At 45.6% G+C, this 21629-nt stretch overlaps 1 protein-coding gene across 2 annotated transcripts in view; it reads left to right on the top strand.

The window, feature by feature from the left end:
* Nucleotides 1-21629, top strand: part of jak1 (Janus kinase 1) — a 131653-nt gene that overhangs the window by 30772 nt on the left and 79252 nt on the right. Inside the window, exon 2 of one of the 2 annotated variants that reach the window (XM_060830383.1) lies at nt 14194-14238. The exons of the other annotated variant lie outside the window; for it this stretch is intronic. The gene's annotated coding sequence lies outside the window, so the exon portion shown is untranslated. The remainder of the gene's footprint in view (nt 1-14193; nt 14239-21629) is intronic. 2 annotated transcript variants of the gene reach the window in all.

Here is a 21629-nt window from a genome sequence, read left to right as displayed (position 1 = left end):
GTCAAATTATCAGGAGTAGACTGTTGGGATGTCTCATGTCCATTTTTGTGACAGAAGTCATTTTGCTGATGAGTTTTTCGTGTTGAATTTCCAATGTGGAACATGTTAATTGATCTGGTAGTCAAAAGTCTACCTTGAATTTGTCAAAATGCTCGCAAAAATAATCGATTCAGTTCTTATTAGTTTCATCTCGTAACATGGTGTGAATAGCAAAGTCTTTATACCTGTTTTAAGGCACTCGGGGAATGAATGCAATTTTTAATACATGTCTTAATTTGCTTTAACGTAATAGTACTCTGTGGTACCGGTAAGTTTCTTTCTAACCAAATACTGCAGCCTAACAATTATCAATATAACCAATAGAATGGCTTCCCCCATAATCTTTAATTGATCTTCAAAGCATGAAATGGAATTATGTTCCACTAGATCTATTTGAATGAAGTGCTGAAGAAATTTGTTTTTTATAGTGCAAGAGACAACTTTGCAGTTCCAGTATTGGAGAAACTCAGACCAGAAATGTCCGGGAGCAAGAATATATGAACTGCGTTGCAGTAGACTCACCGCTAAGGTTGGAGGTGGAGAGTTGAGTGAGTGAGCAAAACATCTGTCCAATGGAGCATAATATGGGAAAATGTAAAGTTGTGCAATTCAGGAAAAATAAAAAAGCAGTGACTGCTGAACTCTAAGATGCATTCATGTGCATGAATGCATGAGTTCCAATAAGTTAGTACACAGGTGCTGCAAGTGATTAACATAGCTAAGAGAAAGTTGCCATGGGCACCCGCATGGGCCCCAGCTATGCCTGTCTTTTCATAGGATATGATGGAACAGTCCATCTTCCGCAACTACACTGGCACCACCCCCCACCTTTGCCTCCGCTACATCGATGACTGTATCGGCGCTGCCTCGTGCTCCCACGAGGAGGTTGAACAGTTCATCAACTTTATTAACACCTTCCATTCCGACCTCAAATTCACCTGGACTGTCTCAGACTCCTCCCTCCCCTTCCTAGACCTTTCCATTTCTATCTCGGGCGACCGACTCAACACAGACATCTACTATAAACCGACTGACTCCCACAGCTACCTGGACTACACCTCCTCCCACCCTGCCCCCTGTAAAAACTCCATCCCATATTCCCAATTCCTTCGTCTCCGCCGCATCTGCTCCCAGGAGGACCAGTTCCAACACCGCACAGCCCAGATGGCCTCCTTCTTCAAGGACCGCAGATTCCCCCCAAACGTGATCGACGATGCCCTCCACCGCATCTCCTCCACTTCCCGCTTCTCCGCCCTTGAGCCCCGCCCCTCCAACTGCCACCAAGACAGAACCCCACTGGTTCTCACCTACCATCCCACCAACCTCCATATACAGCGTATCATCCGCCATCATTTCCGCCACCTCCAAACGGACCCCTCCACCAGGGATATATTTCCCACCCCTCCCCTATCAGCATTCCGAAAAGAACACTCCCTCCGTGACTCCCTCGTCAGGTCCACACCCCCCACCAACGCAACCTCCACTCCCGGCACCTTCCCCTGCAACCGCAAGAAATGCAAAACTTGTGCACACACCTCCTCCCTTACTTCTCTCCAAGGCCCCAAGGAATCCTTCCATATCCGCCACAAATTCACCTGCACCTCCACACCCATTATCTATTGCATCCGCTGCACCCGATGTGCCCTCCTCTATATTGGGGAGACAGGCCACCTATATGCGGAACGTTTCAGAGAACACCTCTGGAACACCCTGACCAACCAACCCAACCACCCCGTGGCTCAACACTTCAACTCCCCCTCCCACTCCACCAAGGACATGCAGCATTTGATCTCCAGCATCTGCAGTCCTCACTTTCTCCTATAAGAATTTGCAGGGCCAACAGTAAAACTACAAACAGGGAAATTAAATCAACTCAGATCTAGGCCTGTTGGTGATAAAGAGCTTGAAATAGCTTTTCCTCCTGGATAGTTATGAAGTCAGTCATAACTCTTTGCATGCCAAGTACTACCAGTTTCTTCCTTTTACATTAACTCATTCAGTTGACACGAAGCAGCCAATTAAGTCTTGCTAAACAGATTCAGCACTTCTCTTTAAATAAAACTTTAAATCAAACGATCTTTGAACAGAATCACATGAGATTTTTTCCATAATCTCTTGTTTATTTGAATAGAAGCTTAATCACAAAATAATGCAAACATTTTTTCTCATGTCCTTATACTTTTAACAGCAAGCGTACTCTTCAAGGATCTCCAACAATTCCTTTGAACAAATGCCTTTTCTTTGTGAAAATGTGACAAAAAATAAACTGTCGATTGTGTCTACGCACTTCATTTTTTGATTCTCCTTCTAGCATTTCCCTCCACTGACAAATTAGTTCTTACCCTCTTCTCAGTGATATCCTTGCTCCTACAAAAATGCAAAGTACTGCAATTTCTTGTAAATGGAGTTAAAAGTAGGAAAAGCTTGTGAAAATCAGGTCTGCATAGAGAACCAGAATTAACACATGAAATTTGATATGATACTTATACTTACAATTCCACTCAATGGATAACTTTCTCTTAGTAAAAAATGAGGTCTGCAGATGCTGGAGATCACAGCTGAAAATGTGTTGCTGGTTAAAGCACAACAGGTTAGGCAGCATCCAAGGAACAGGAAATTCGACGTTTTGGGCATAAGCCCTTCATCAGGAATGAGGAGAGTGTGCCAGGCAGGCTAAGATAAAAGGTAGGGAGGAGGGACTTGGGGGAGGGGCGATGGAGATGTGATAGGTGGAAAGAGGTCAAGGTGAGGGTGATAGGCTGGAGTGGGGTGGGGGCGGAGAGGTCAGGAAGAAGATTGCAGGTTAGGAGGGCGGTGCTGAGTTGAGGGAACCGACTGAGACAAGGTGGGGGGAGGGGAAATGAGGAAACTGGAGAAATCTGAGTTCATTCCTTGTGGTTGGAGGGTTCCCAGGCGGAAGATGAGGCGCTCCTCCTCCAGCCGTCGTGTTATGTTTTGCCGGTGGAGGAGTCCAAGGACCTGCATGTCCTCGGTGGAGTGGGAGGGAGAGTTAAAGTGTTGAGCCACGGGGTGGTTGGGTTGGTTGGTCCGGGCGTCCCAGAGGTGTTCTCTGAAGCGTTCCGCAAGTAAGCGGCCCGTCTCCCCAATATAGAGGAGGCCACATCGGGTGCAGTGGATGCAATAGATGATGTGTGTGGAGGTACAGGTGAACTTGTGGTGGATATGGAAGGATCCCTTGGGGCCTTGGAGGGAAGTGAGGGAGGAGGCGTGGGCGCAAGTTTTACATTTCCTGCAGTTGCAGGGGAAGGTGCCGGGAGTGGATGTTGGGTTGGTGGGGGGTGTGGACCTGACGAGGGAGTCACGGAGGGAGTGTTCTTTTCGGAATGCTGATAGGGGAGGGGAGGGAAATATATCCCTGGTGGTGGGGTCCGTTTGGAGGTGGCGGAAATGATGGCGGATGATACTCTGTATATGGAGGTTGGTGGGATGGTAGGTGAGAACCAGTGGGGTTCTGTCCTGGTGGCGGTTGGAGGGGCGGGGCTCAAGGGCGGAGAAGCGGGAAGTGGAGGAGATGCGGTGGAGGGCATCGTCGATCACGTCTGGGGGAAATCTGCGGTCCTTGAAGAAGGAGGCCATCTGGGCTGGACGGTATTGGAACTGGTCCTCCTGGGAGCAGATGCGGCGGAGATGAAGGAATTGGGAATATGGGATGGCGTTTTTACAGTGGGCAGGGTGGGAGGAGGTGTAGTCTAGGTAGCTGTGGGAGTCAGTCGGTTTATAGTAGACGTCTGTGTTGATTCGGTCGCCCGAGATAGAAATGGAAAGGTCTAGGAAGGGGAGGGAGGAGTCTGAGACGGTCCAGGTGAATTTGAGGTCGGGGTGGAAGGTGTTGGTGAGGTTGGAGGAAGAGCGCCTCATCTTCCGCCTGGGAACCCTCCAACCACAAGGAATGAACTCCGATTTCTCCAGTTTCCTCATTTCCCCTCTTCCCACCTTGTCTCAGTCGAATCCCTCGAACTCAGCACCGCCTTCCTAACCTGCAATCTTCTTCCTGACCCTTCCGCCCCCACCCCACTCCGGCCTATCACCCTCACCTTGACCTCCTTCCACCTATCATATCTCCATCGCCCCTTCCCCAAGTCCCTCCTCCCTACCTTTTATCTTAGCCTGCTGGATACACTTTCCTCATTCCTGATGAAGGGCTTATGCCCGAAACGTCGAATTTCCTGTTCCTTGGATACTGCCTGACCTGCTGCGCTTTTCCAGCAACACATTTTCTACTCCTAATCAAACCCTGTCTTTCCAGATGTATGTATATCTTGGATCCCTCATTCTTTTCAAGTAACATATCCTCCATATACGTTAGGCTTACTGATCTATAGTTCCCAGGTTTTTCTTTGCAGCCCTTCTTGAATAATGGCACAACATTCGCTACCCTCTAGTCTTTCAGGACCTCACCGTGGCTAATGATGCAAAAATATCAGCCAGGGCCCCCACAATTTCTTCTCTAGCCACTTGCAGTGTTCTTGGATATATTTGGTCAGGACTAGATGAGATTTATTCACCTTGATATAGTCTAATACATTCAAAAAGTTCTCTGATTTGGTTTTATAAATTTTTACTTTAACCTTTTTGCTTTTGTAATCCACATTTCTCTTTTGCAAAGCCCAGCATTTTGAGTTGCTTTAGTAACTCGTTCTCAACCTGTCCTGCTACGTTCAGTGATTCCTACACTTGTGTAGGTTTCCCTGCTCCTTTACCCCTTTAGAACCATATCTTTGATTTGATGCTACTTTCTTGTTCTTCCTACATAATGTATCACTCTTCTCCAATGCCATCATTGAAAATTCAATCAAGTCAGTTAAGCATCATTTACTTGTAACAAATCCATGCTGCTTTTCTTGCATTAATCCACATTGTTGACAATTTGTTCCTTGATAAATTATATCAAACTATGAATAATCAACACTTGAAATTAATATGAGTGCCAAGATGAGATTGTGACAAAAAAATCAGGTTCTGCAAGCAAGAAGGTCTTTCAGACAGAGAATATTAAATTGCTGAGTCTGTTGATAAAAATAAGCGGCATATAAAATGGTGGCAGAGTTGACTGAATGCCTTCATGAACTGCAATTCCCTGAAGGGATTGTGGGTTTACCTCCAAAACATAGACTGCAGTTCAAGAAGTCAGCTCATCACCACTGCCTCAAGGGCAACTAGGGGCAGGCAATGAATGCTGGCCAGTCAGCAATGTTCACGTCCCACTAGTGAATAAAACCAAAACTTCTATAGAAGCTGCAACTACATAATCAAAATTATAAACTTACATTGGAGATATTGGCCACAATTTGTAATAGGAGAAAGTGAGGACTACAGAAGCTGGAAGAGTGTGGTGCTGGAAAAGCACAGCAGGTCAGGTAGCATCCGAGAAGCAGGAGAGTGTCAATGTTTCAAGCACAAGCCCTTCATCAGGAATGAGGCTGTGACCCAAGGGGGCTGAGAGTTAATTGGAAGGTGAGTGGAGCTGGGGGAATGGTAGCTAGGAATGCGATAGGTAGATGAAGGTGGAGGTGAAGGTGATAGATCAGAGAGGAGGATGGAGTAGATAGGTGGGAAGCAAGATGGACATGTAGGACAGAACAAGAGGGCAGTGCCGAGTTGGAAAGTAGAATCTAGGATATGGTTGAGAGGGGAAGTGTGGAAACTGGTAAAATTGACATTGATCCCTTGTGGTTGGAAGAGCCCAGGGTGGAATATGAGGCATTATTCCACCAGGCTTCGGGTGGTTAGGGTTTGGCAATGGAGGAGGCCCAGGTCTTGCATGCCCTTGATGGAGTGGGAGGGGGAATTGAAATGGTTGGCCACAGGGTGGTGGGGTTGTTTCACGTATGTATCCATCCCAGAGATGTTCTCTGAAATGTTCCGCAAGCAGGCGTCCTGTCTCTCCAAGGTGCAAGAGACCAAATCGGGAGCAATGGACACAGTAGATGACGTATGTGGAAGTACAGGTAAATCCCTGTCGGATATGGCAGGATCCTTTGGACTGTTGGACAGAGTTAAGGAGGGGGGAATGTATGGGTGCAGGTTTTGCACTTCTTGCGGTGGCAGGGGAAGCTGCTGGGAGTGGGGGGGAGGGAAGGTGGTTGGTGTGGGGAGGAGAGTTGCGGAGGGAATGGTCTCTTTGGAATGCTGATAGAGGATACATCCCTGGTGGTGGAGTCTGTTTGTAGCTGGCAGAAATGGCAGTGGATGATGCGATCTGAAAGTTGGTAGTGTGGAAGGTGAAGACTGGGGGTGGTGATGGGGATGGGGTGGGAAATAGGTGGGGTTCTGTCCTTGTTGAGATTGGAGGGGTGGGGTTCAAGGGTGAAGGTGCAGGAAGTGGATGAGATGTGCTGGAAGACATCATTGACCATGTGGGAGGGGAAATTGAGGTCTTTCAGAAGGAAGCCATCTGGGATGTTTTGTAGTGGAATTGGTCCTCCTGGGAGCAGATGCAGTGGAGGCAGAGGAGTTAGGAATAAGGGAGCGTTTTTACACGAAGCAGGTGGGAGGAGGTATGGTCTAGGTAGCTGTGGGAATCTGTGGGTTTGTAGGAGATGTCTGTGTGGAGTTGGTCATCGGAAATGGAGCTGCAGAGGTCCAGGAAGGTGTCCAAGATAGTCCAGGTGAATTTGGGGAGGAACACGCGTGAAGTTGTGAACTGTACAACAACCTTATGGGAGAATAAGGTGGCGCGGATACAGTCATTGATGTAGCGGAGGAAAAAGTGAGGAATGGTGCCAGTGTAGCTGCGGAAGATGGACTGTTCCACATACCTGACGATGAGGGGGGCATAGCTGGGGCCCATGCAGGTGCCCATGGCTACTCCTTGGCTCTGGAAGATGTGGGATGATTCAAAGGAGAAATTGTTGAGGATGAGGACCAGTTTAGCCAAACGAATGTGTGGAAGGGTCTTAGTGGAAGGGCACTGATTGTGTTGGCATGAGAGGAAGAAATGCAGGGCTTTGGAGGCCTTAGTCATGGCGGATAGATGTGTATAGGAACTGGATGTCCATGGTGAAGATGAGGCGTTGGCGACCGGGGATAACAAAGTCATGGAGGAGGTGGAGGGCATGGGTGGTGTCATGAACCTAGATGGGGAGTTCTTGGACTGGGGGAGGAAACAACGGTGTCAAGGTATGCAGGGATAAGTTTGGTGGAACAGGAACAGACCAAGGCAGTCAGGTTTGAGAGTTTTGGCTAAGAGGTAGAAATGGGTAGTGAGCGGCTCCTGGACTGGGACATTGGAGGCTGTGGGTGGGAGATCTCCTGAAGTAATTAGGTTGTGTCTGGTCTGGGAGATGATTGTCTAGTGATAGGAGGTGAGGTTGTGATCGAGGGGACAGTAGGAGGTGGTGTCCATGAGTTGGCACCTGGCTTCAGTGGTATAGAGGTTGGAGCGCCAAACTACCACTGTGCCCCCCCTCTTATCTGTTGGTTTGGTGGTGACGTTAGGGCTGGAGTGGAGGAAATGGCAGCATTGCACATTGTGAGGGCAGGAGGTTGGTGTAGGTGAGGGCGGGTGGACAGGCTGAGGCAGTCACTGTCACGGCGGCAGTTGGAAATGGAGATTGAAGGTAGGTAACAGACCAGCATGAATGTTCAGGTGGATGGGGTGTGTTGGAGGCGGGAGAAGGGGTCCTCAGAGGGTGGGCGGGAGTCCTGATGGATAAAGTAAGCACGGAGATGGAGGTGGGTCGAATTGATTGATCTGGGAGCATAGGGGATGACAATTTGTAATAGTAAATAGACAGAGAAATATAATCAAAAATTATCAGAAGAAGATGTATGCATACAAAGAAATAAAATGTAAGTAATAATATTACTGTTTGTCTTGTACAAACAGTTTTACACCTGTTACCCTATTGATGAACAGTTTATATGTACTGCCCTTGCTCCTGGACATTTCTGGTCTTATTATCTCGTAGACTAGAACTACAGAGTTGCATGTTTATTGCTCCATGGAAAATGAATCTTGTACTTCATAGAAATCCATCTACTGAAATCACAATCCCTCTCACGCTTTGAAGATGTACGCAAGGTTATGGGAGAAGCCGTTCTGTTGGTTATGCTGATAATTGTTAAGCTGCAATATTTGGCAAAGAAAGACAGTACTCTCAGTGGTATCAGTAACTATCATGTTAAAGCAAATGAGCAAAAGGCATTCATTAAAAGTTGCATTCATTCTAAATTTGCATGGAAACAAGTATAATGGTTTTGCTGTTCATTTAATATTACAAGAGATAAAACTGTCAAGTACTGAATCCATTATTTTTAAGAGAGCCTTTTGACCAATTAAAGATAGTTTTTTAGTGTCAAATAGTTCAACATGTATCATATCTGGGACTTAGTTTGACAAATCCATCAGTAAAATATGATTTTCCTGTTTTGAAAATGGATATCTAAAATCCCAGCAATTCTCTAATCCTGACAATTTGATGTCCTTTTTCTGCATTTTAGTATTTGAATGATCAAGAATTTTATTTAAACAATGTAACACTATACCAAAGTGTTTTGAGAAGTGCTTAAAATTCACAAACCTGACTGCCTTGGCTGACTCATCATCCCCACCTGCTCCTGCTCCACTGAAATTCTCTCCTTTTTTTTAGATTAGATTACTTACAGTGTGGAAACAGGCCTTTCGGCCCAACAAGTCCACACTGACCCGCCGAAGCGCAACCCACCCATACCCCTACATTTACCCCTTACCTAACACTACGGGCAATTTAGCATGGCCAATTCACCTGACCCACACATCTTTGGACTGTAGGAGGAAACCGGAGCACCCGTAGGAAACCCACGCAGATACGGGGAGAACGTGCAAACTCCACACAGTCAGTCGCCTGAGTCGGGAATTGAACCCTGGTCTCAGGCGCTGTGAGGCAGCAGTGCTAACTGCTGTGCCACCGTGCCGCCCACGAGATTTTAACTTGGTCCCCCTTGGCCCAGGAACTCCCCACATACATTCATGACACCACCCACGCTGTCCACATCCTCCATGACTTTGGTCCCCCCCCGCCCTCAAAGCTTCATCTTCATTATGAACATCCAGTCCCTGTACACATCCATTCGCCATGATGAAGGCCTCCAAGCCCTCTGTTTCTTCCACCTGCCGACCTAACCAGTCCCCCTCCACTCGTTCGATTGGTGGAACTGGTCCTCACTCTCAACAGGTTCTCCTTTGAATCCTCCCACTTCCTTCAGATGAAAGGATTAGCCATGAGCACCCACATGGGCCTGCCTCTTAGGATATGTGCAGCAGTCCATCCTCCTCAGTTACACTGGCACCATTCCCCACTGGTTCCTCCACTGCATTGATGATTGTATCGGCGCCGTCTCATCTTCCCATGAGGAGATTGAACAGTTCATCAACTTCACAAACACCTTCTGCCTTGATCTTAACTTCACCTGGGACATCCCTGACACCTCCCTCCCCTTCCTGGACTTTTCCATCTCTGTCTCCGGTGATCAACTGAACACAGGCATCTATTTTGACTCCCAAAGCTATCTTGACTACACCTCGTCCCAAGCCCCATCCTAGATGGCCTCCTTCTTCAAAGACTGTAATTTCCCCCCCCACATGAGCAACATTGCCGTCCAGTGCATCTCCTCCACTTCTTGCACCTCCACCTTTGAATCCCATTCCTCTAACTGTAAAAAGGATAGAATCCCCCACCCCACATAGGACAAACAGGAAGAAAGTTAGCCACCAGGATACATGAACACTAGCTAGCCACAAAAAGACATGACCCCCTCTCCCTCACTGATGAAAAAAACCACCATTTCGACTGGGACAACACATCTATCCTGGGATAGGCTAAGCAAAGACATGCCAGCGAATTCCTAGAGGCCTGGCACTCCAACCAGAACATCATAAACAAGCACATAGATCTAGATGCCATCTATCAACCCCTCCGAAAACGAACAGGAAATGACATCACCACAGACCCCAGGAACCCCATCCAGGAGAAAGATATAAATAGAAAGCAGGAGACAACAGCTTCGCTTCACTTGGAGGTCGCCACTGATGATGTTACCTAGCCAGGTAATGAAATGTCTGGATATCAAACCTCAACCTGAGCTACAAACCTTCACAAACCTTGCGTCCCCCACCCCTGGTCCTTACCTTCCACCCCATTAATCTCCAGATACAGTGCACTATCCTCTGCCATTTCCGTCACCCACAGTCGCACTCCACCACCAGAGATATATCTCTAAAACCTTCCTCCCCACCAAATCCGCATTCCGCAGAGACCGTTCCCTCCGCAACTCCCTCGTTAGGTCCATAGCCCCCACCAACCCGCCCTCCACTCACGGCACCTTCCCTTGCCGTCACAGGAAGTGTAAAACCTGCGCCCACACCTTCCCCTCACCTCTGTCCAAGGCCCCAAAGGATCTTTTCATGTCCAGCAGAGATTTTCCTGCACATTCAACCACCTCATTTACTGTGTCCGTTACTCTTGATGTGGTTTCCTCAGTAATACTGAAACAATTATTTATTGTACGCAACTTTATTGCATGTAGCAACCAAAATGAAATCTCTCCTAAGCAAGTTATGCCTCACAATTCAACTTGGCTATTATCGATATAATGCTTCAATTCTGACCAACAGAGTCTATCTCTTGACGCATGTAGGGTATGATGCTTATGCAGTATTGTTCTTCAGAGTTCTGCTCCTGAAGGATCCTGGAGTTGAATTATTATACAATTTTCCATCCTTCAAGTTTGTCGTGTCCCATTATTGATGATCTTTTTGATTCTTCCTTCTGCAATATTGACTGCTCCTCTGGAACCATTAAGCCTGCAGCTTGCCTTCTTATCAAAAGTATCTTCTTTGTTCCTGTTACATTTGGCATTAACAGTTTGCAGGCACATCTTTCCTGTGATTAACTCCTTATATACTCCTGCAGGGCAATCCTTTGTCCTTGTGACATAAAGCAACCATTTATCAAGCAGTTGTTAAAACAGCTTGTTTATATCGCCGCCTTCTCCCAGGCGTGGCGAATTGTTTTCAATTCCAATATAACAGTTTGTCCTTATCCTTTAACACTTTATTTGAGGCAGAGTTATTGGTGCTGCTTTCAACCTAGAAATTAAAATGCTGAAGCTTACACTGTCACACAACTCAAGTTCCATCCTTTATGTTTGAATCTAACCAAGACTAGAGGTATCTCCATGACACAGTGTTCCTCAGCTGCTTCTGCTGCATCCTAAGATCAACACTCAGCACCCTGCACTGTGTGTCTGTCTATCACCACTGCCTCACACTGACCCATAGATGCCCTGATCCACAGTTCCATTTCTCTCCCTTTCAGGTCTTAAGAAATGCAAGCTCTAAAGGCTCACATGTGCCGACAGCCCTCTGGAGTTTTCTTCCCCTCCCCTCCCCCTTCTTTCAGCTCTATCTCCAATCCTCTTAATCCCATGTATTTGCTATATTCTGACATACCACATTCTGCTGTACAATCTGTGCTCAGCAAAGTACTTTGCTTTATCCCTTTTACACCCCCACCTCAATGATTTTCGGAGCGACGTGATATTAAATTCTTCTCCAGTTGCCTTCTCTTCTGCTCTCACTTTGGAAAAGAGTCCTCTCCCCCAAACATAGACCCTTTCACGCACCTCTAATACCCCCTTTCACGCACCTCTAATACCCCCTCTCCACTTTTGCCCTCTTTGCTTTCACTTGTCGTCTTCATCAAGAACTGCTGATGTGAGATTGGCAGCCTTCACTTTTCTGCTCTCCTTATCACTCTACCCTCTCTCCCTCTGAACTTGCTGCACTCTGTTCTCTCAGGTGTAACCCGGAAGTTGTTATCAATTCTGCCTGTAATCAGGTTGTCTTGTCTGCCATGCTACCCTCTATCTTAGAGAAGTTGAGCACTGACTCATGTCTTCCACTGGGTTATGTCCCCAATATTGAGCATCAAGTTGTTATTTCCAGGACTGTCACTAGCATAATTTCCTCTGGGCATTTTCTGCTCCACAGCTTCCTACCTTGCAGTCCTCCAAAGCTTCACAGCCCGTTTCCATCTCCTTACAAAATTCACCTGCAGGACTGCAATGGCAGATCCTCAATTCAGCCTGTTCCTGCCCCAGTGAGCATATTGCTTCTTATCTTGACTGTTTTTGCCCCTTTTGTTTAGTCCCTTTCTTGCTTAAATTCATGATACTTCTAACATCAGTTCCAAAATTTCCATATTTCTGGCAGTAGCTACCTCCTGTACACCATGGATGTTCAATCCCTTCTGTACGTCCATTATCCCAGTAGGAGGGTCTGAAGGCTCTCTGACTCGTCATTGAAAAGAGGGCTGCACATTCCCAATCCACCACCACTACCCTTCACCTAGCTGAGCTTGTTCTCACTTTGAACAACTTTCTGTTTGACTCTTCTCACTTTCTCCAAGTCAAAGCTGTGGCTATGCAAATGCACGTGGTTCTCAGTTATGCCTGTCTCTTTGTGGGGTATATAGAATGTTCCTTGCTCCATTTGTACTCAGTTGAAGTCTTTCTCCAAAGATGTCATTGGTGCTAATTTAAGTGCTTGCCCAGAATTGGGAAAATTTAATCAGTTCGTTTCCAGTTTCCGCCCTTTTCTCGCCTTCATGTGATCCCTCTGACTTTTTCCTTTCCTTCTTTGACTTCTCTTTCTATTTCCAAAAACAGAGTCCACCAATATCCATGACAAACTTAGCAACACCCACAATTACCTCAACTACACTTCCTTACCCTGCTTCCTGCACAACTCTATTCAATTCTCACTCTTTGTCTCCATTGCGTCTGTTCCAATCTTGCCAGTTTCCACCTGCATGCCTTCAACTCTTTCTTCCCCCTCCCCCCTCCATTTTCCTCAACCAAGGATTCCTTATATTGATAGGGACCTCAGCCATGCCTGACCCAAATCCTGCACTTCTGTCCTCACCACTTGCTTTTCTTCTCCAAACAGCAATACGGTTTCCCTTGTCTCCTCACTAATCACCGATTCAAAGTATCATCCTCGACCTTTTCAGCCACCTCCAGTGGAATATGACCACCAAACAGATCTTCCCCCTCACCTCCACTGTCAGCATTCTGAGAGATGTAGCCTTGACAATACTCTGCTGCACTCCTCCATTATTTCAAACAGGATTTATGACTACTTGGAAAACCATATTTGGCTAGAGATAGTCAGCATGGCTTGGTGAGGGCGGGTCATAGCTCACAAACCTTATCGAACTCTTTGTGGATGTGACAAAACACAGTGATGAAGTAGAGCAGTGGATGTAATGTACATGGATTCTGGCAAGGCATTTGATGAGGTTCCTCATGGTAGACTCATTCAGAAAGTAAGGAGGCATGAGATACAAGGAATCTGGCTGTCTGAACACAGAATTGGATGACCCGTAGAAGACAGAGTGGTGGTAGATGGAAGGTATTTGGCCTGGAGCTCGGTGACCAGTGGTGTTCCGCAGGGGATTGCTACTTGGACCTCTGTTCTTGTGACTTTTATAAATGACTTCAATGAGGAGGTGGAAGGGTGGCTTAGTAAGTTTGCTGATGACACAAAGGTTGGTAGAGGGCTGTTGTAGGTTGAAATGGAGCATTGACAGGATGCAGAGCTGGGCTGAGAAGTGGCAGATTGAGTTCAACCTGGAAAGCTGTATAGGAAGGGTTTGGAGGGATATGGGTTGGATGCTGACAAGTGGAACTACATTAGGTTGGGATATCTGGTTGGCATCAATGAGTAGGACCAAAGGGTCTGTTTCCATGTTTATACATCTCTATGACTTTAATTCACTTTGGAAGGTTGAATTTGAATGCGGAGTACAGGATTAAAGGCAGGATTCTTCTCCGTGTGGAGAAACAGAAGGATCTTCAGTTCCATGTCCATAGATCCTTCAAAGTTGCCACCCAAGTTAATAGGGTTTTAGGAAGGCATTTGATGTATTGGCTTTCATTAGCAGCAGGATTGAGTTTAAGAGCCACGAGGTTATATTGTAGCTTTAGAATGTTTGATGAATTTAGAAAATAAAAATGCATTTTTCTTATGGCCCAATTTAAAAAAAAATGAAAATGTTTTGCCAGTATGTTTCACTTCTCAGAGCCACCAGTTCTACCTACCCATTCCGTAGTCTTCAAGCCTTAGATGCCTATCCATTTTCACCCTTGTAGGCTTCTGCTCCTCACCAGGCATCAGATGACAGAAACAAATCTCCAGTAAGTTGTGTGAACCTATCTTTTTCATCTGTATTAAAATGTATTTTGCATGTGTATGTTCAATTGTATACTTACATGTGCAAGCATATGTCCGTTTGCAACAAAATTGCATCTGAGTACTTATGTATGTATGGAACTATGTGAATATGACGCCTTTCTGCTGAAGCAAGTGTAGGATATGGAATTTGTAGAAAGAGCCATAGCTTACGGTTGAGATTTGCACAGGCAATCCAATTTGTTTTGCCTAAACTTGTTGGACTGGACAATGTTGAAGTAATTTTTTCACATGGGAGTCACACTTTGTTATCAGAAGACAACAAAAAAGAAAAGAAGCTAGAAGTACTCCTTGAAGGCTGTTAACACTGAACTTTTGTCAGTGTTCAGGGACTTGATAAGCAGAACTAATTACTAGCGAAAAAACAAAGCAGTCAGGCTTCATATCTGAAAAATGGTCAAGTTTATCAACCTTAATTGCATTTAGCTAAAGAAAATCAGAAGTTAAAGATTGACCAACAACAAATCACGTGCTTATGGAACTTAAACTATATAAAACACTCTCGATTGCAGTCAACATAAGAGGCGATTTGGTCAATCACTGTCGAATATAACTCTCTTTACACAGAGAGTTGTGAGAGCATGGAATGCGTTGCCAGCAGCAGTTGTGGAAGCAAGGTCATTGGGGACATTTAAGAGACTACTGGACATGCATATGGTCACAGAAATTTGATGGTCGGCACAACATCGTACTGTTCTATGTTCTATAGAACCCTGCTTCGACCACACTTGGAATATTGTGTTCAGTTCTAGTAGCCTCATTATAGGAAGGATATGGAAGCTTTAGAGAGGGTGCAGAGGAGATTTACCAGGATGCTGCCTGAACTGGAGGGCATGTCTTATGAAGAATGGTTGGGGGAGCTAAGTCTTTTCTTATTGGAATGAAGAAGGGAGAGATGACTTGATAGAGATCTACGAGATGATGCTAGGCATTGATAGAATGGATAGCCAGAGACTTTTTCCTAGGGCAGAAATGTCTGTCATGATGGGATATAATTTTAAGATGATTGGAGGAAGGTTTAGGGGAGATGATCAGAGGTACACAGAGTGGTGGGTGCATGAATGCACTGCCAGCAGTGGTAGTAGGATCAGATACATTTGGACCATTTAAGTGACACTTGGAAGATAGTACACTGAAGGATATGTAGGTTAGTCTGATCTTAGGGTGGGATAAAAGGTTGGCAGAACATTAAGGGCCAAATAGCTTGTACTGTGTTGTACTGTTGTGTTCTACTCCTCACCTGCCTATGCAATCACAGAATTGTACCACTTGCCCAGTCAGCATCTCCCTCCTCACCATCTAAGGCCTCAAACACACCTTCCAGATGAAGTATCATTTTACTTGAACATTACCTGGCTATATATTGTTTCTGTACTTTGGACTTTGCGTTCAATAATGGGGACCCATTTTCCCTTTCCCACACCTTCATCTACACCCTTTTTACATCTCTCTCCTTCCTTTACCACTTTTTGCTGCCTTTGTCTTTTACTGTGGGCACCCTCATCATCTGTTCCAGTTGCAGTTCTGAAGGAACGTCACATTGGACTTGGAACGTTAACTCTGCTTCTCTCTTCGGATGCTCTAAGATCTGATGAGTTTCTCTAGTAATTGCTGTTTTTTGTTATCATGGGGTTGTCCTCCCTGGTTCTGTTGATCGCTATGACCCTAGCTGATGAGTGCCAGCAGTTCACTGGTTGGCATTACAGTTAAGCTATTGGTTCCTTGCACACTTGGACCTTTGACCAGAAGTAACCAGATAAGAACAAGGCTATGGGTATGAGCACTTATCTCAGTCAGGCCTGTCTATTTGTGGGATGTTTGTAATATTCCTTGTTCCTGTCCTATTCAACTCTTTCTCTGATGATATCATTGGTGCTACTTCATACTGGTCAGAATTGGAAAGGTTAATCTGCTTGTTTCCAGGTTTCATGCCTATCTCACCTTCACCTGGTCTATCTCTGACTCTTGTCTTTCACAGAACATTAATTCTGCACATTGCTTCTTTCAGCACTTGGGAAAGTTTAAGACTAATCAGTCTATCCTATCAGCACCCTACCTAAAATAATCTAACATTGCAGACATGAATATGGGGATATAGAGTCTGGAAAGTTCATTTTCTGTGTGACTTAGTGAATAACACAGAATAACACCTAAATGCCAGCATTTTAAACAAAAGGTGTGCGTTCATTCTAAATGGGCAGTGAGTTTCTCTTGTAATGTAGCTATGTGTTATTTCTATTTGCTTAACTATAACTACAGTTACTGGCCTGCCTACATATAGTGTAGCTTTGTCTAGTAAGTTTTTGAATCGACAGCCCAGATTTTGCTGTTAGTCTCCTGTTTCTCATCAGAAAATTGGCCCATTTTTTCCCAATACACGGTTTTGATATTCGTGGCCAACTAACCGAAACTTTTGTTTAGATTTCTCACCAGTAGTTTTTAAGTAGCTTTCCAGTTACAGTGTCATCTGTCAAATGTATTTACTGGAATTTGCTCATACTTTTGTGGGAATTTCCCATTTGAGCAACTCAATAAAGCAAAACTATCAGTTTCTTTGAATAGGGTTATGAATTCAGTGAAACAGGAAATGAAGTTTTTAGGTAAAACTTCAAAGTGTTTTCCCATTTACAGTATATATACTGTAGCTAGCTATTGTTCTCACAGGCAGGGCAAGTTGTTTATACAGATAAGTTGAAAAGAAATGAGGAAAATGGGTTTCTCCTAAACATTTGTGCTTATATACAACTTGTGACGTGATTTAAAAAAAACACACAACATTCAATTCCTCATCCAAAATCATTTGGAGTATTGACTTGTGTAGCTTGCCGATTGCTAAAGCAAATTCAGGAGAGGTTCTTGCCTTTTTTTGTGATCTAGAGTGTGCATGGTGGACATTAGCTGAGAACACAGTATGGTGGGTTGCAGCTGCCCAAGTTTAAACAGTCTGCTCAGATTTGCCCATGAAATGTACTTCCTTCGGTTGATAGCTTTTAATGCCTACAGAGCCTTGCTGACTGAGCCAACATCTTCCAGAGAGAAAATTGAGAAAGAAGTCATAGAGCATTTATTTTTCGCGTAGAAGGTTTCTAAAGTAGTTAAAGGCCTTTCTGCTTTTTTTTTTCCTTCTACACTTAAACTAACAGTCTACATATTTAATTTCATGCCTTCAGTCCTGAGGAGCAGCGGTTGGGGTGATGGGCCATGTCTGCCTTTCCAGCAGACTGAGGGTGATGGACCTGGCTCTCTGAGGCAAATACCAACCTGTTCATGTTGATGAATTCCTGCAGCCTCCACATAATGAGGAGCATACCTCTCGGCTGCTGCTGCTGCTGATCCCTCTCCCTGGGGATAATGGCTCTGATTGCTGACACACACACAGGATCCTCTCTGACTGGGGATGAGCAGGTGCCCAGGCTCCAATAGTCTGCCAAGTGCCAGCTGCCTGGGGTGAATTGTTTTTTCCTCCCTCCCAACTGTGAGACTGTTGCTGTGAGGTGCTCCCGTAGTCTCAAAATCTGATGTTCTCTCTGAGGTGGCAGAGGTGTTGCTGATGTGCCATCTGAGACCTCATAAAGTTACAGGAGGTGGTTCTGGAGATGCCAGCCATTTCACTGTGGAGATGGTAGCCATGCTGGCAGCAAATGCGTGACACAACTGGAAGGAGTGTCACGAGTGGTGGTGTAATAATGAGACTGGCAGTGGGGTTGATGTGAGTGTTGCAGTGGAATGGAGTGTGATACTTAGCTGATCAGACAAGGATATTTCTGCATCCCACACCTTCCCTTGCGAAGGCCATGATTCTCCTCTTGTTTGGGGTCAGGGTGCCTAATAGTGGCCCACTCCTCACCAGTAGGATAGGGTGGGGTGGTAGGGGTGACAGTAAGTGAGGAAAGATGTTTTGGGCAGTAGTGAAAGTGGCAAAGCATGAGCCTTGGTAGGTGCAGTAACACAGTGAATGTATTCAGAAAAGAGTGCCCCTTAGCCTGGTACAATGGAGGTGGTAACAGACCTTTTGGCATTGCTGGCAATTAGAACACAGAACATTTCACACAATACAGGCCCTTCACCTCTCGATGTTGCGCCGACCTGTGAAACCAATCTGAAGTCCATGTCGCCTACACTATTCATTATCGACCATATGTTTTTCCAATAACCATTAAAACTCCCTTACTACTCTCTGAATAAAGAACCTACATCTGACAGCTGGCCCATATCTATCACCCCTCAATTTAAAGCTATGTCCCCTCATGCTAGCTATCACTATCCAAGGAAAAAGGTTCTACTGTCGATCCTATCTAATCCTCTGGTCATCTTGCATGTCTCTATCAAATCATCTCTCAACCTTCTTCTATCTAACGAGAACAGTCTCCAGTTCCTCAGCCTTTCCTCATAAGACCTTCCCTCCATACCAGGCAACATCTTAGTAAATCTCCTCTATACCCTTTCCAAAGCTTCCACATCCTTCCTGTAACTCCAAATGGAGCTGCACCTGAGCTTTGCACATCTACAACATCTGAAACTCGATCCCTCTATCAATAAAAGCTAACACACTGTATACCTTCTTAACAACCCGATCAACCTGGATGATGGTTCCTCTGGACCGGCAATATGACAGCGACCAGGTGCCAGTGTTTGGTGTGGTCTCCTCTGCCGGTCTTTGCATGAGTGTCTCATCCAGGACCTCCAGCTCCTTGTCGGAGAATTGTGGTGCCACCTTCCCCTTCTTGGACATCTTCAGAAAATGCCCTTGACTGTTCAGGGCAACTTTAGCATGCCAGTGCTCATCTGGGTTTGCAACAACCTTTTAAAGATGACATCAGCATAAGATGGATATCTATAAGTGATGAGTTGCTCTGGGAACAGCACATGGTAAGGTGAAGCAAGAATCAGATGTTGTAGGGCCAGTGTAGGTAGTTAGATGAGGCGTGTTTGCCACGACATGGTGAGAAAACGCATTGGGCTTTACGGTGAGAATCCTCCGAAACCTAGTCAAGGTTTATCACCTAGATGGCAACATGATTTCACTTGCAAGAGGTAGTTTCCACGATACCCATAAAATATCCCCCTTCCTTGGTGACCCATTAAGTGTAGTGGGGAGTGCTGAAGCAATTGCAATTTGGTGAGAGAAGTGAAACCACGATAAAGAATGCTTAAGGCATCCTTGTGTGGTGAGGCCAAGAACTAGTTCACAAGAGAAATTACAAAAATAAAACAAAACAAAAGAATCCTTGCCTCCCCAGATTTTCTCTGGCCCTCAGCAAGTTTGGTCTCATGGAAAAGTTTCATGCAGAACCAAAACTATACTTGCAGTTGAATCCTGATTTGCACATTTAAAGCAGGACCCGCTGAGCATTCTATCTGCCAGCTCAAAAGAGCAGGTTAACCAGGTAATGGTATCATTGTGGGATTTCAAAACATTCATTGGTGGGATGTGACCTCCACCGGGTGGTTGAGCAGTTAAGAGCCGACCACATTGCTGTGGATCTGGAGTCGCATGTAGGCCAGACCAGGTAAGAAGGACAGTTTCCTTCCCTAAAAGACATGAGTGAACCAGATGGGTTTTTTTTCCCCCTGACAATTGGCAATGGCTTCATGACCATCATTAGACTGTTATTTCCAGGTTATCAATGAAATCAAATTCCACCACCGGCCATGGCGAGATTGGAACCCAGGTTCCCAGAGCTTGGTCTCTGGATAAATAACCTAGTGATAATACCATTGGGCTATCATCTACCCTATTTTACCCAACCCTGGGTATGTTAACAGGACAATAAGGGACCTGGACAAACACACTGGAGACACCATCCCACCATGATAGTTGAGAAATATAAATACATTAAATGAATCTAGAATAAGAAACTGGTATGGTTTTACATTTACTGATTCATGATGCAATCACAAAGGAATATTCTCCACATTATCTCAACTCAGTTTGACTTTAAAAGTGTAATTACCAGGTGAGCAATGTTCTCCAAAGAATGTTAATCAAGAGGTTCTAGGTGATGGTGATAGATCATTTGAGTTTATGAATGCTCTGAAGAGGGAAGTTTGTCATTCTTCTCTGGTCTGGTCTAAATATGACTTGAACTCTCAGAAATGTGGTTGCTTTTTAATTACACTACTACTCAGCCTAATGAGAAAAGCTGCAGTAGCTCAGAACCACTTCCTTGAGGGCAATTTGGGATGGGTAATCAATGCTGGTGTTCCCAGCAAAGCACATTCTTGTGGAAATTTATAGCACTTCAGGAAAAAGTAGAAATTGCTGAAGAAACTGAGCAGGTCAGGCACCATCTGTGGAGAGTAAGCCAAATCAATGTTTCAGGTCCAGTGACCCCTTTTCAGAGTAGGAAAAAGCACATCAATCAATTTGCATAAAATATTTGACATGATTTCACTTAATAAATATATTTGCAGTATCTACATTGTAAAAATAAATTAACATGCCTATACAGTGCCACATTTGAAAATGTGTTGCTGGTTAAAGCACAGCAGGTCAGGCAGCATCCAAGGAACAGGAAATTCGACGTTTCGGGCCAGAGCCCTTCATCAGGAATGAGGAGAGGGTGCCAGGCAGGCTAAGATAAAAGGTAGGGAGGAGGGACTTGGGGGAGGGGCGATGGAGATGTGATAGGTGGAAGGAGGTCAAAGTGAGGGTGATAGGCCGGAGTGGGGTGGGGGCGGAGAGGTTAGGAAGAAGATTGCAGGTTAGGAGGGCGGTGCTGAGTTGAGGGAACCGACTGAGACAAGGTGGGGGGAGGGGAAATGAGGAAACTGGAGAAATCTGAGTTCATCCCTTGTGGTTGGAGGGTTCCCAGGCGGAAGATGAGGCGTTCTTCCTCCAACCGTCGTGTTGTTATGTTTTGCCGGTGGAGGAGTCCAAGGACCTGCATGTCCTCAGTGGAGTGGGAGGGAGAGTTAAAGTGTTGAGCCACGGGGTGGTTGGGTTGGTTGGTCCGGGCGTCCCTGAGGTGTTCTCTGAAGCGTTCCGCAAGTAAGCGGCCCGTCTCCCCAATGTAGAGGAGGCCACATCGGGTGCAGCAGATGCAATAGATGATGTGTGTGGAGGTACAGGTGAATTTGTGGCGGATATGGAAGGATCCCTTGGGGCCTTGGAGGGAAGTGAGGGAGGAGGTGTGGGCGCAAGTTTTACATTTCCTGCAGTTGCAGGGGAAGGTGCCGGGAGTGGATGTTGGGTTGGTGGGGGGTGTGGACCTGACGAGAGAGTCACGAAGGGAGTTGTCTTTGCGGAACGCTGATAGGGGAGGGGAGGGAAATATATCCCTGGTGGTGGGGTCCATTTGGAGGTGGCGGAAATGACGGCGGATGATACGCTGTA

The sequence above is a fragment of the Hemiscyllium ocellatum genome, chromosome 9 (assembly GCF_020745735.1).
Source record: "Hemiscyllium ocellatum isolate sHemOce1 chromosome 9, sHemOce1.pat.X.cur, whole genome shotgun sequence".
Classification (NCBI taxonomy): domain Eukaryota; kingdom Metazoa; phylum Chordata; class Chondrichthyes; order Orectolobiformes; family Hemiscylliidae; genus Hemiscyllium; species Hemiscyllium ocellatum.
Note: the sequence above shows the minus strand (reverse complement) of the source record. Positions and strands in the feature narration are given on the sequence as shown.